Source organism: Trichomycterus rosablanca, chromosome 4 (genome assembly GCF_030014385.1).
Source record: "Trichomycterus rosablanca isolate fTriRos1 chromosome 4, fTriRos1.hap1, whole genome shotgun sequence".
Taxonomy (NCBI): Eukaryota; Metazoa; Chordata; class Actinopteri; order Siluriformes; family Trichomycteridae; genus Trichomycterus; species Trichomycterus rosablanca.
Window position 1 is genome coordinate 16,483,562 of NC_085991.1, and position 10,198 is coordinate 16,493,759.

Here is a 10,198-nt window from a genome sequence, read left to right on the forward strand (position 1 = left end):
ATTTAATTTGGAGCCTTGACAAGTTTTGGCCAGTTTAGTCTTGATGGTGTTATTGGCCCTTTCCACCAGCCCTTGGGACTGGGGATGGTACACAGCTCCAAATATGTGTGTTATCCCCAAAGCTTTTTCCACCTCCTGCAATTTGGCATTATTAAAATGAACCCCATTAACTGAACGAATCAAAGTGGGAACTTCATATCTGGGCATTAGTTCTGTTTTTAACCATTTCACCACCGTTTTAGAGTCTTCCTTTTTGGCTGGGATTGCTTCAACCCACCTAGTGAATCTATCTACCATGACTAGGATGTAACGATAGCCGTTCACTCGGTGTTCCACCCCCATATCAGTGAAATCGATGCAAATCGATGTTGCATGCTTGATGGGTGTCCCTTGTGCAGTCACTAGTCCTCTCCTTATCCACTGCGGCCCATCTAGATGCAACGCAGAATGGGCATAAGCTGAGTCTGTGTAGATGTTAACTGTTTGATCAGCAGCTTTCTCTTTGGTGATTGCTACTAACTCAGCCAATTGGGCAGACGCTGGTTGTTCAATGATTCCTGAGTCCACAGGGATGAAACCCTCATTAGTCTGCTTGACTACTGCATATGAGGCTACAAGTCCCTTGTCCCCTTTGTAACAGCATCCGTCACAGAATAGAGTCAAGTCAGGGTCCTCTAAAGGAGTGTCTTCCAAATCTTCCCTACACTTCAACAGTTTTTGTGTAATTTGCTCACAGCAATGTGGTTCTGCATCAGGGTCGGAATTCAGACCTTCAGTCATGTTCACCATTTTCCCTGTAGTGTATGAGATATGAGGTTGAGTGAGAATACTATTGATTCTGTATTTTCTCGCTCTTGACAGGGTAAAGGCTGTGGAAATAAAAAATGCAGTCACACCATGACTTGTATTGACAATAAGAGGATGACACATGACCAAATGTGCTGTTTTGGTAATTGCTGTGGACAATGCTGCTAGGTATCTGACTATCTTGAGCTATGGTCCAAGAGTACAGCTCTGACACCACTCCCCCTTTTCTGAAAAAGAACTGCATTTATAATGCCATTCTTTTCAGAAACATCCAAATAGAAAGGGTCAGAGTATTTCGGTTGTTGTAGGTCACTGGCTAAGGTCAGTTGCTGTTTTAATTTAATAAAAGCAGCCTCAAGGGGCTTGGTCCACTCTACTTTGGCTGTTAGGTTCCTTTGACCTAACCTGGTAATTTCAGCCCTCAAAGGTGCAACCAAGCCTGAGTAATTAGGAATGTAATTCCTGGAATAACCTGTCAAGCCAAGAAAAGACAGAAGGTGACTCACGGTAGTTGGCTTCGGGTGATTCAGGATGCAAACTCTGGTGTCAGCAGTCAGGGAGTGACCCTTGCTGGAAACTATCCGTCCTAGAAATGTCTTGAGTGCTGCAACTTTCAGGAGTTTCACTTGACACCATCTGCTTCTTTGGTTGTTTGGTGCTCTCCTGTAACTTAAGCTTATTCAGTTTCATGAGTACATTTTTATCAACATTTTCGGAGTCTTTAATTTTTCTGTCATGTTTTGTCAAATAATGAACAACCTGTGTGCTCCACATCTGCTCATCCATCTGATCTAACCCTACCACATCCTCTAGCTTTTCTTGTACAGGCTTTGGTAAGCATCTTATTACTCCTTGTCTAAAAAGGGTCTGTGTAGCGTGATTGCAATCAGGTCTAGTTCCAGTAGAAGATCTCCAAGTCCTAGCAGCACGCTCCAAAAATTCCCTAGGATCCTCATTCTCCTTCCTAGCCATTCCCTTGAGCGCCTGATAGTCCACTGAAGCTGGCAACAATTGAGCCCTTCCAACGAAAAACCATACATGTGACATTTTTTGTAAAAATCACTTCGGCATGGCATGGCATTGTTTGATGTTCTTTATTTAATATTAAGGCAGTCGCTACAACATAGTCCGTTAATTAGGGTCATAATTTAAATTTTAAATAGTGCTCACGCGGAAAAAACGTTTATCTCCGCTGCCAAAAATGGACGGACAAGCAGTAGTACTAAGTGCGGCTGACGAAAATCGGTTAAATATAGGGAAAAAAAGAAAGCTGAAAATGAACACATGGAAAGACAAAGAAAGAAAGATGCTACGCAATGCAGGAAAACCATATATTAACAGAAAGGGCGAAGAAAAACCAGGGAAAAATCCACCGAAAGACGTAAGTGGAATAACCGTATAAGTACCTCATGAAGCTGAACAGCTAGAGGCTGGCGAATTTTTTACTCTACTTATAAAACTACTCTCACGTGGCAACATTAATATAACGTTATACATTGTGTTTACGCACAAACGATCAGCGTTTATCTGGATGTTACTTGTTTCTAACTTGTTGTAATGTATTATGCTCGCAAGGGCAAAGTGTGTGGGAGTGGCTGTAAGCGGCAGTGTGTCAGACTCACTGATACACGCAAGTTACAACTTTTCACGCTGTTTTACTCCAGTACATATGAGAAGCAGCAAGCTTTGATTCTCTCGGGCATGGAACAGGTGAGCCATGTAATTGCAATCTTTAATCAATGCTGACAACTTTGCATACATTGTTACTCCGTTGATGTTGTGCATAGGCTGTAAAGCAATGCTTTAGGAAATGAAAGTGAAAGTAAAGTAAACGTGAACAGTTACATTGTAAAAACTGTCTGGTTGTGTCGCTGTCCTGAAAAGAAGACATGGCATATTGCATTTAAAAGATTCAGGTGATCCTCAAACTAGTTTAGAATATGTATTTCTTTATAGTAATAGTAAGTATACCCTCAGTCTTGAACACCCCTGCCCTTCAGTCTTCCCTGCTTAAAACAACTCAACTCAGATAAAAGCTTGGTACTGATCTGGTCAGTTGAAGTGTGTTGGCACACAGAAAATAGTGCAGTACATGGGATTTCAGGTCCAGTGATCAGACCCCAAACTGACCTAAGATTAAAATGACGATTTACATAGTTTAATTTAAGAACAGCAATCATGCCATTAATGTAACATTAGTGCTGCCTGCATTCTAGCACCAAGTGAGGCGAAGACGCTCCAAGGAAAACAGTGAACACAGAAAACATCAGAGTTTTTTCTATTATATTCAGCAAGCAGGGCAGAGACTAAATGTTTGCAAAACAACATTCATGTCAGTGTATCAGCTGACAAACAGTCGCTTACAGGTATGTTAGACTATATAAGCTTTATATTGTTAATTTAATGTTCCTATTAGTAACAATAGGAAATTATATAGATATTATGTTCCTAGTTTATTGTTTGGACAGGTTATTCAGGAAAAGTTGCACAAATGTGAGTTAGGGCAAAATGAAGGACTTGAGTCAGACCAGGCTACTGAGGCTAGGTTTCCTTTAGAAGATGGACGAGGCAAACATAAGAATAGGTAATGCACCTTTCACTTGTTATTGTGAGTGTTATAATAAGTGAGTGTATACATTGTAGTGCGCAAAAAAGCTGGTACAGATGCAAAAGGGGCAGTCGTAGGCTTGGGGTTAAGGAACAAGCCTTGCGACCTGAAGGTCCCCGGTTCGATTCCTGGTCCCGCCAATTATACGGCTGAAGTGCCCTTGGCACCTAACCCCTACTGCTCCCCGGGTGCTGTGGACAGGCCTGCCCACCGCTCTGGGCACGTGTGCTCACTTCACTAGTGTATGTTTATATGTGTGTTTCACTGCATGGATGGGTTAAATGCTGAGGACAAATTCCTCTGTGTGTAAGCACAGTAGGCAAATAGATCACGAACAATCACTTTAAAATACATAGGCTGGTGGTGGCTCCATAATGGTATGGGGTTTGTTTAGCTGGCACCCTGGTACATCTACAAACATCTCTGACAGGTGAACACTATGTGTGCCTTTTTGATGAGTTACATCCGTTCATGTACTGCATTCATTCATATGGGTCTGGCCTTTTCCTAAAAGGACAATGTGCCGACAAACACATCTAGAACAGCAAATTATGGTTAGAGGAACATTTATCTGAGTTTGGGGTTTTGCCATTCCCACCTAAGGGATACCATGCAACGTGCTGTGGTGCAGAATTGTGGACTGTTCTGCAGAACGTATGGTGTTCATTGCCTACAGACTATTTTCACAAGCTTGTGGAGTCCATGTCCTGTGGGAGACCTCCCAAGTATTAGACTGGTGTACCCGTTTTTTTGCTACTTCACTGTGTATACTGAGTTGCCAGGTTATTATGTACCTTCCTTCTACGCTCTCTGGCCATTTTATCAGTTATTATTTGAGTGGGGTTTAGCTCCACCAATAACAACTCACCTTGCTGATGTACAGTTATAGCATGCTGCCCATTTGTTAATGTGTAGCCATCATCAAGCCCTCCATCAGAAACATAGAAATTTAAAAAGATAATAAATGTTCTGTCTAAATGTTCTGTCTAAATGTTCTGCCATATTTAATTTTTTATTTCTTATTTTTTCTCCAAATGCTAAAGTAAAGTAAAAGTAAGTAAATAGAAATGCTCTAAGATTTTCTGAAAATCGTCATGTCTCCTCTGTAGAAGAACATGTATTTTGGCCAGGAGTGTTCAAACTTATGCATACAACTAAAATTCTAAAATCATCCTGAACCTAATGCATGTGTATCATATTGACCTTTAGGCCACATCGGATACAGTCTACAGTAAAACAAAGCATCAGTGAGCACATATTGTCTTTTCCAAGGCAGCAGAACCACTATTCGAGACTTCGGGGTGATGTTGAAAGGGAATATCTAAGTCCTGATCTGAATTTATTACGTATGTACAAATTGTATAAAGAGAAGAATTCCTTGTCTCCAGCTAAATTCTGGCTGTATCGTGACATTTTCAAGCAGCAGAACCTTACATTTGGCCAACCCAGAAGTGACACATGTTCAAGATGTGATGCTTTTTTTATGAAATTGTCGTCTGTATCATCCGAAGAGGAAAGGAAAAAAGTGTTAACTGAAAGTGAGCTGCACCATCGGAAAGCTGAGAAAGCCTACACCCAACTTCAGGCTGATACAGAGTGGGCTAAAGTAAACAGTAATTGCCATGTAATTTGTATTGATTTACAAGGTGTCATTTACACACCCAATCTGACCCATTCCAACATCTACTACCAGAGGCAGTTGGCAAATTACAACTTGTGTATCCAAGAACTTGGGACAGAAGAACCAGCAACCATGTGTGTGTGGCATGAGGGGATTGCACACAGAGGATCTGTTGAAGTTGCTAGCTGTGTTTATAAGTGGGTGCAGACAAATTTTACTCAACTGCCCATATCCAAGGAGCGCAAGCTTGTCATATATAGCGACAGGTGTTGTGGCCAAAACAACAACTGGAGGATGCTCAATTTAATGTCAATGCTCATATCACGGCGTTACTTTACTCAGATTGAACAGAAGTTCATGGTCTCTGGTCATTCTTTTCTTCCATGTGATCGTGCCTTCTCTGTAATTGAAAGAAGACGCAAAGTGTCTACACTTTATACACCCTCTGATGTCACTGAGATAATCAAACAAGCAAGAACACAAAACCCATTTAAAGTCATTGAGATGAAGTGTGATGATTTCAGGCTACTACCAGACTCTGTCCTTAAACGAACCACTGGACTACAGATCACCTCAGTGATGTGGTTCAAACTCACAGGTATCTGATAATGTAACTATGTGTTTCTATGTGTGTGTACTTCTGCCTTTAGAACATGTTTTATGCACAACATTAGCATTATTACACATAGTAATAATATATTAACTTAATATCATGCACTACCACATATTATATTAGCATAGCCCTGTATACATGCCCACTATATTATATTTATTTATATTTCTACTATTATATTACACTATAATAGTTAATATATTAGTATATATTAGTTTATACTATTACTGTAACTATAACTATGCCTATTACATTATGCAGCACCTTACAATCTTTACATGTACGTACTACTATTGGGATTAGTCAGTCTCTGTTGCGTCGCTTGCAGGTAGTCCAGAATGCAGCAGCAAGGTTACTGACTAATACCAAGAAAAGAAACCATATTACACCAGTCCTTGCCTCACTACATTGGCTGCCTGTTCAGCACAGGATTCAGTTTAAAGTGCTTTTATTTGTTTATAAAGCGCTTAATGGTCAAGCCCCGGCTTATCTCAGTGGTATGCTTTCTCCCGCAACCGCACAGCGCTCTTTAAGATCAGCCACTCAGAATTTGTTGACTGTTCCTAGGGCTCGTTTGAAGCTAAAAGGTGATCGTGCATTTGCAGTTTATGCTCCGAAGCTATGGAACACTGTACCTCCTAATATTCGACAAGCACCTTCGGCCGCTGTTTTTAAATCACTCCTAAAAACATACCTTTATAAGCTGGCATTTGAACAGTGAGGAGCTGTGTTAATTTTTAGTTGTTTAGTCTATTTTTATCTGTTTTATTTTGTCTTTTACTCTGTATTTTTATTTGGTTCTTACTTTTTTAACATAATGTTGTGTTATGTATGCTTATTCGATGTACAGCACTTTGGTCAACGTAAGTTGTTTTAAGAGTGCTTTATAAATAAAATTTACTTACTTACTTACTTACTTACTGTCCTACTGTCCACCACTTATTTGCATATTTGCACTGCTATTTACTTTTCTGCATACTTGCACTATTTTTATGGTTATCAGTCCAATTTCTCTACTGGTATTTATAGTTATATATAGTTCTATCTATCTGTCTGTCTGTCTGTCTAACTATCTAACTATCTATCTAGTCTACTTATATTTATCTGCAATATGCATTTCAGCTGATGATCCTTGGAATGTGCATACCAGACAGAGCCATAGTCAGTATGAAGGGTGGAAGACATGGACAGTCACTAAATCAAAACGAGGAGCTAGGCCTCAAGCACCAGTTTTCAGCAGACACTATCCCAGGGCATATGAGAGTTCATTGCCAATCAAGAATGAGAAGCACAAGGACCTCATGACAATGCTGAACTACTTACCAACTTCTGCTCGATCTTTTTATGAATCTCTGGAATGTGAATAATAATCAGATTGATCTAAATTTTACTTAATATTACATTGTTTTATATTAGTTATGTTTCATGGGGGTTTTAGTGGGAGTGTTTTATGTATTGTTTATGTAATGTAAGAATCCTAAATTAAATATAGATTATATAGAGTTCTATTGAAAAGAAAGTGCCTAGTATGTTTTCATGATGTATTTCTGAATGCAAATAAGTTAATCATCTACAGAAATCATACTTAAAACTGACTATATATGCATGATATGTCATATATAAAATATTAATAGTTAATTAAATGCAAAGAATCAAAATAAAGATTAGAACTAATATATTTGTTAATGTCACATATACTGTTTTTCCATGAATTGATTTTGGCAGTGGAGATAAACTGTTCTTCCACATTCTATTAAATAAAACCAATAATATAAAGCATTATTATAAGTGTTATTTCTAATCACTTTCATGAATGAAGAAATGCAAGTCTGCATAAAGCACATTTTAGTTTTTTAATGTAAAAAAAGTTGTCCACAGAAAAAAAAATTAAAAAAATTGATTTCTCCCAAACAGGACAAATGGTTGATATATGGTTTTTCGTTGGAAGGGCTCAATTGTCTTAACTGTCCCCATGCTGCATTCCTGTGTTGATTGAACAACCTATCATCTGGTACAGCTCCCAACCTCAGAGCTACCTCTATAGCCTGCCAGGTTGAGTCATTACTCGTCCTTTTCATGATAGCCCTTATATCCCCTAGGGCTAATGTGTCCGCTGCCGTTAACTTTTCAAAGGTACTGATCCATGGAGATGCCCCTTTAGACAGAGGAGGTAAGTCCTCTGCTAGAGCTTGCATGTCTCTGTGCGACCATGGAACGTAATCACGTCCATTTCCTGTCACTACCACAGGGAATTGTCCTACCCCAAGCTCATTACTCTGTTCATTAGTAAAGCCCATGTCCACTATGGGTTCTAGTTCGTCCCAACATTGTAGTTTCCCCCTAGTTCTGCTAGACACAGGGCTACCAGTTCTAGTACATTTTGGCTCTTTATGGCCAGTCTCACCTGTTCCCATCCTTATGTCAAACTCAGCCCTTGAAGTTTCTAGCTGATTTGATAACCGTCTCAAGTCCCTCTCATATCTGTCAAGAGCTTCATTTTTACTCAACTTTCCTTTCCTTTCCAACTTCACTTTTCTGCTTCTACTGTCTTTCCCTTCCTTCCATTCCACATCCAGATCCTCACCAGTAATTAATACACCTTCTCTACTGTTACTGACCCTAATTGTAGGTCTAACAACCCTACCTTGCATTTTACCTTGTTTTCTTCCCCTACTTGCTCTCCTCCAGCTGCTACCTTCACTTCCAATATCTTCCTCCTCTTCTTCTTCTGATTCCTTCCTCCCAGATTCTAGTTCCTGTTCTCTTGGAGAAACATACTCAGCCCTCTCTACTCTATCAGTCAACATCTTTACCTGATCTGTTAACACATTGGACAATTGCTGTACCTGTTCTTGTACTTTCACTTGGAAATCAAACTGTTGTCTTCTAAGCTGCTCATATTCTTCTGATTTAGCATGTAAAACCCCACTTAGCACCTTTAATGTCACATTTGATGTGTGTATGTCTTTACCTTGTTCACTCTGATGCTCGTTATCAGAATACATAACACGCACCGGATTCGTACCAGTCTGCGTTTGTGTGTGCGGTAAAACAGGAGCGCTGGGTGTGGTATTTGAGGTATGTGTGAGAGTGAGAGACGGGAGGGGGGTAGTCGTCTGCTCAGGAATGGCTGACGCTACATATGGGGGAGGGGCGCAGCCCAGCACAGCTGTGTTGGGCGAAGCCATCTGTGCTGAATTGGTTACTTCCTGTTTCTCCTCAGTGGGTGTGTGTGTGTGATTCTCAGCGGGGGCAGAACTCACGCTTAAACAAATATGATTCATATGTTGGACTATAATCTGTGTCAGAGCTAAATCATTTTCAGCAGATATTAAAACCCTTTTAACAGTAAATTTTTTCAACCCTTTAGCTTTCTCCAATTCAGTTTTTGCATCGCTTACACCCTGTTTAGCAATTTTCACATACGCCAATCTAGTATTTGTGTCGGGGGTTGGGTCACCACGTGTAGGATACAGTCCTTTGTCTACTCGAAATTTAAACCATTGTTCTACCTTCTTCAGCATGGCCTTACAAATTTTCATTGAAGAAGTTTGTTTAATTCGACTTTTCACCCACCTTTCCAATTCCCCAGCTGTTATGGAGGCCTTTTTTTTTTTTTTTTTGAGAGTTAGAAGAATAGAAAACTAGAGAAAATAGAACAGAGCACACAGAAACAGGAAACTATACAAATCCTATACAACAACTAAAACAACATACCCATAACCAAGACACCGGTAAGTAGTTTCCCTGACCAGTTCTAGCCTCACTGACTTTACTAACCAATTACTAACAATGCAATAGGAAACTTAATCAATTCCAATGATTATTCCACAAAGCAATTGCTATATTGGTTTTCAGGACCGACTGCTCAAAACGGACCAGAAAATAACTTGCCACACAAACGGTTGAACTTTAACCAACCGACCTGGACCCATCCAGGCTTTCACAGTTGGACTCGAACCAACTGACCTGGTACCAGGCTTTGCGTTTGGACTCTAACCAAACGGGCATGGACTCTAACCACACCGGATCCTTTAGACTCACCTGGAGTCAGGGCATGCCCACCATACCTTTGCTAGTGAAAGAGGAACCACGCCTTAGCATTTATCAGTAATTATTTCTAATTATCTACAAGAGAATTCTCAACATACCCGACTCAGAACTAAATATTTTATTGCATCTAAATGAGGACTTAAATCGCTCTTACCTTTTTAATCGGGTACCCTTTTGAGTCTGGCAGATTTCGAATTCTCACGATCCTGGATCCAATCTGATCCCGTCGACCTCTGCAGTCCTCCTGATTTCTCCAATGAACACTAATTAATCGATTTTAAACCATCCACTGCTACCATTTATTGTTGTGGATCTTTTGTTAGAATCGATCCAAATTTATCAGGAGGCAAGGTGACGTTCTTTAAAAGTTTTATTCAGAAAAGATTGGTTCGTCTTCCAGGTCAGAAGCAGCTGCGTTCTGCAGCCTCTCCGTCTAAGTGAAGAATGCCACAGACCACGAGTAGAGCGCGCAGCTGTTATTTATAGTTTACCCCCC

At 40.0% G+C, this 10,198-nt stretch overlaps 1 long non-coding RNA gene across 1 annotated transcript; it reads left to right on the top strand.

Moving 5' to 3' along the window:
• The first annotated feature begins 2,429 nt into the window (after positions 1 to 2,429).
• LOC134311423 (uncharacterized) lies at positions 2,430 to 3,315 on the top strand. Its single transcript, XR_010011417.1, has 3 exons — positions 2,430 to 2,517; positions 3,024 to 3,173; positions 3,276 to 3,315. It is a non-coding gene; the product is annotated as an uncharacterized LOC134311423 (long non-coding RNA).
• The last annotated feature ends 6,883 nt before the right edge of the window (positions 3,316 to 10,198 follow it).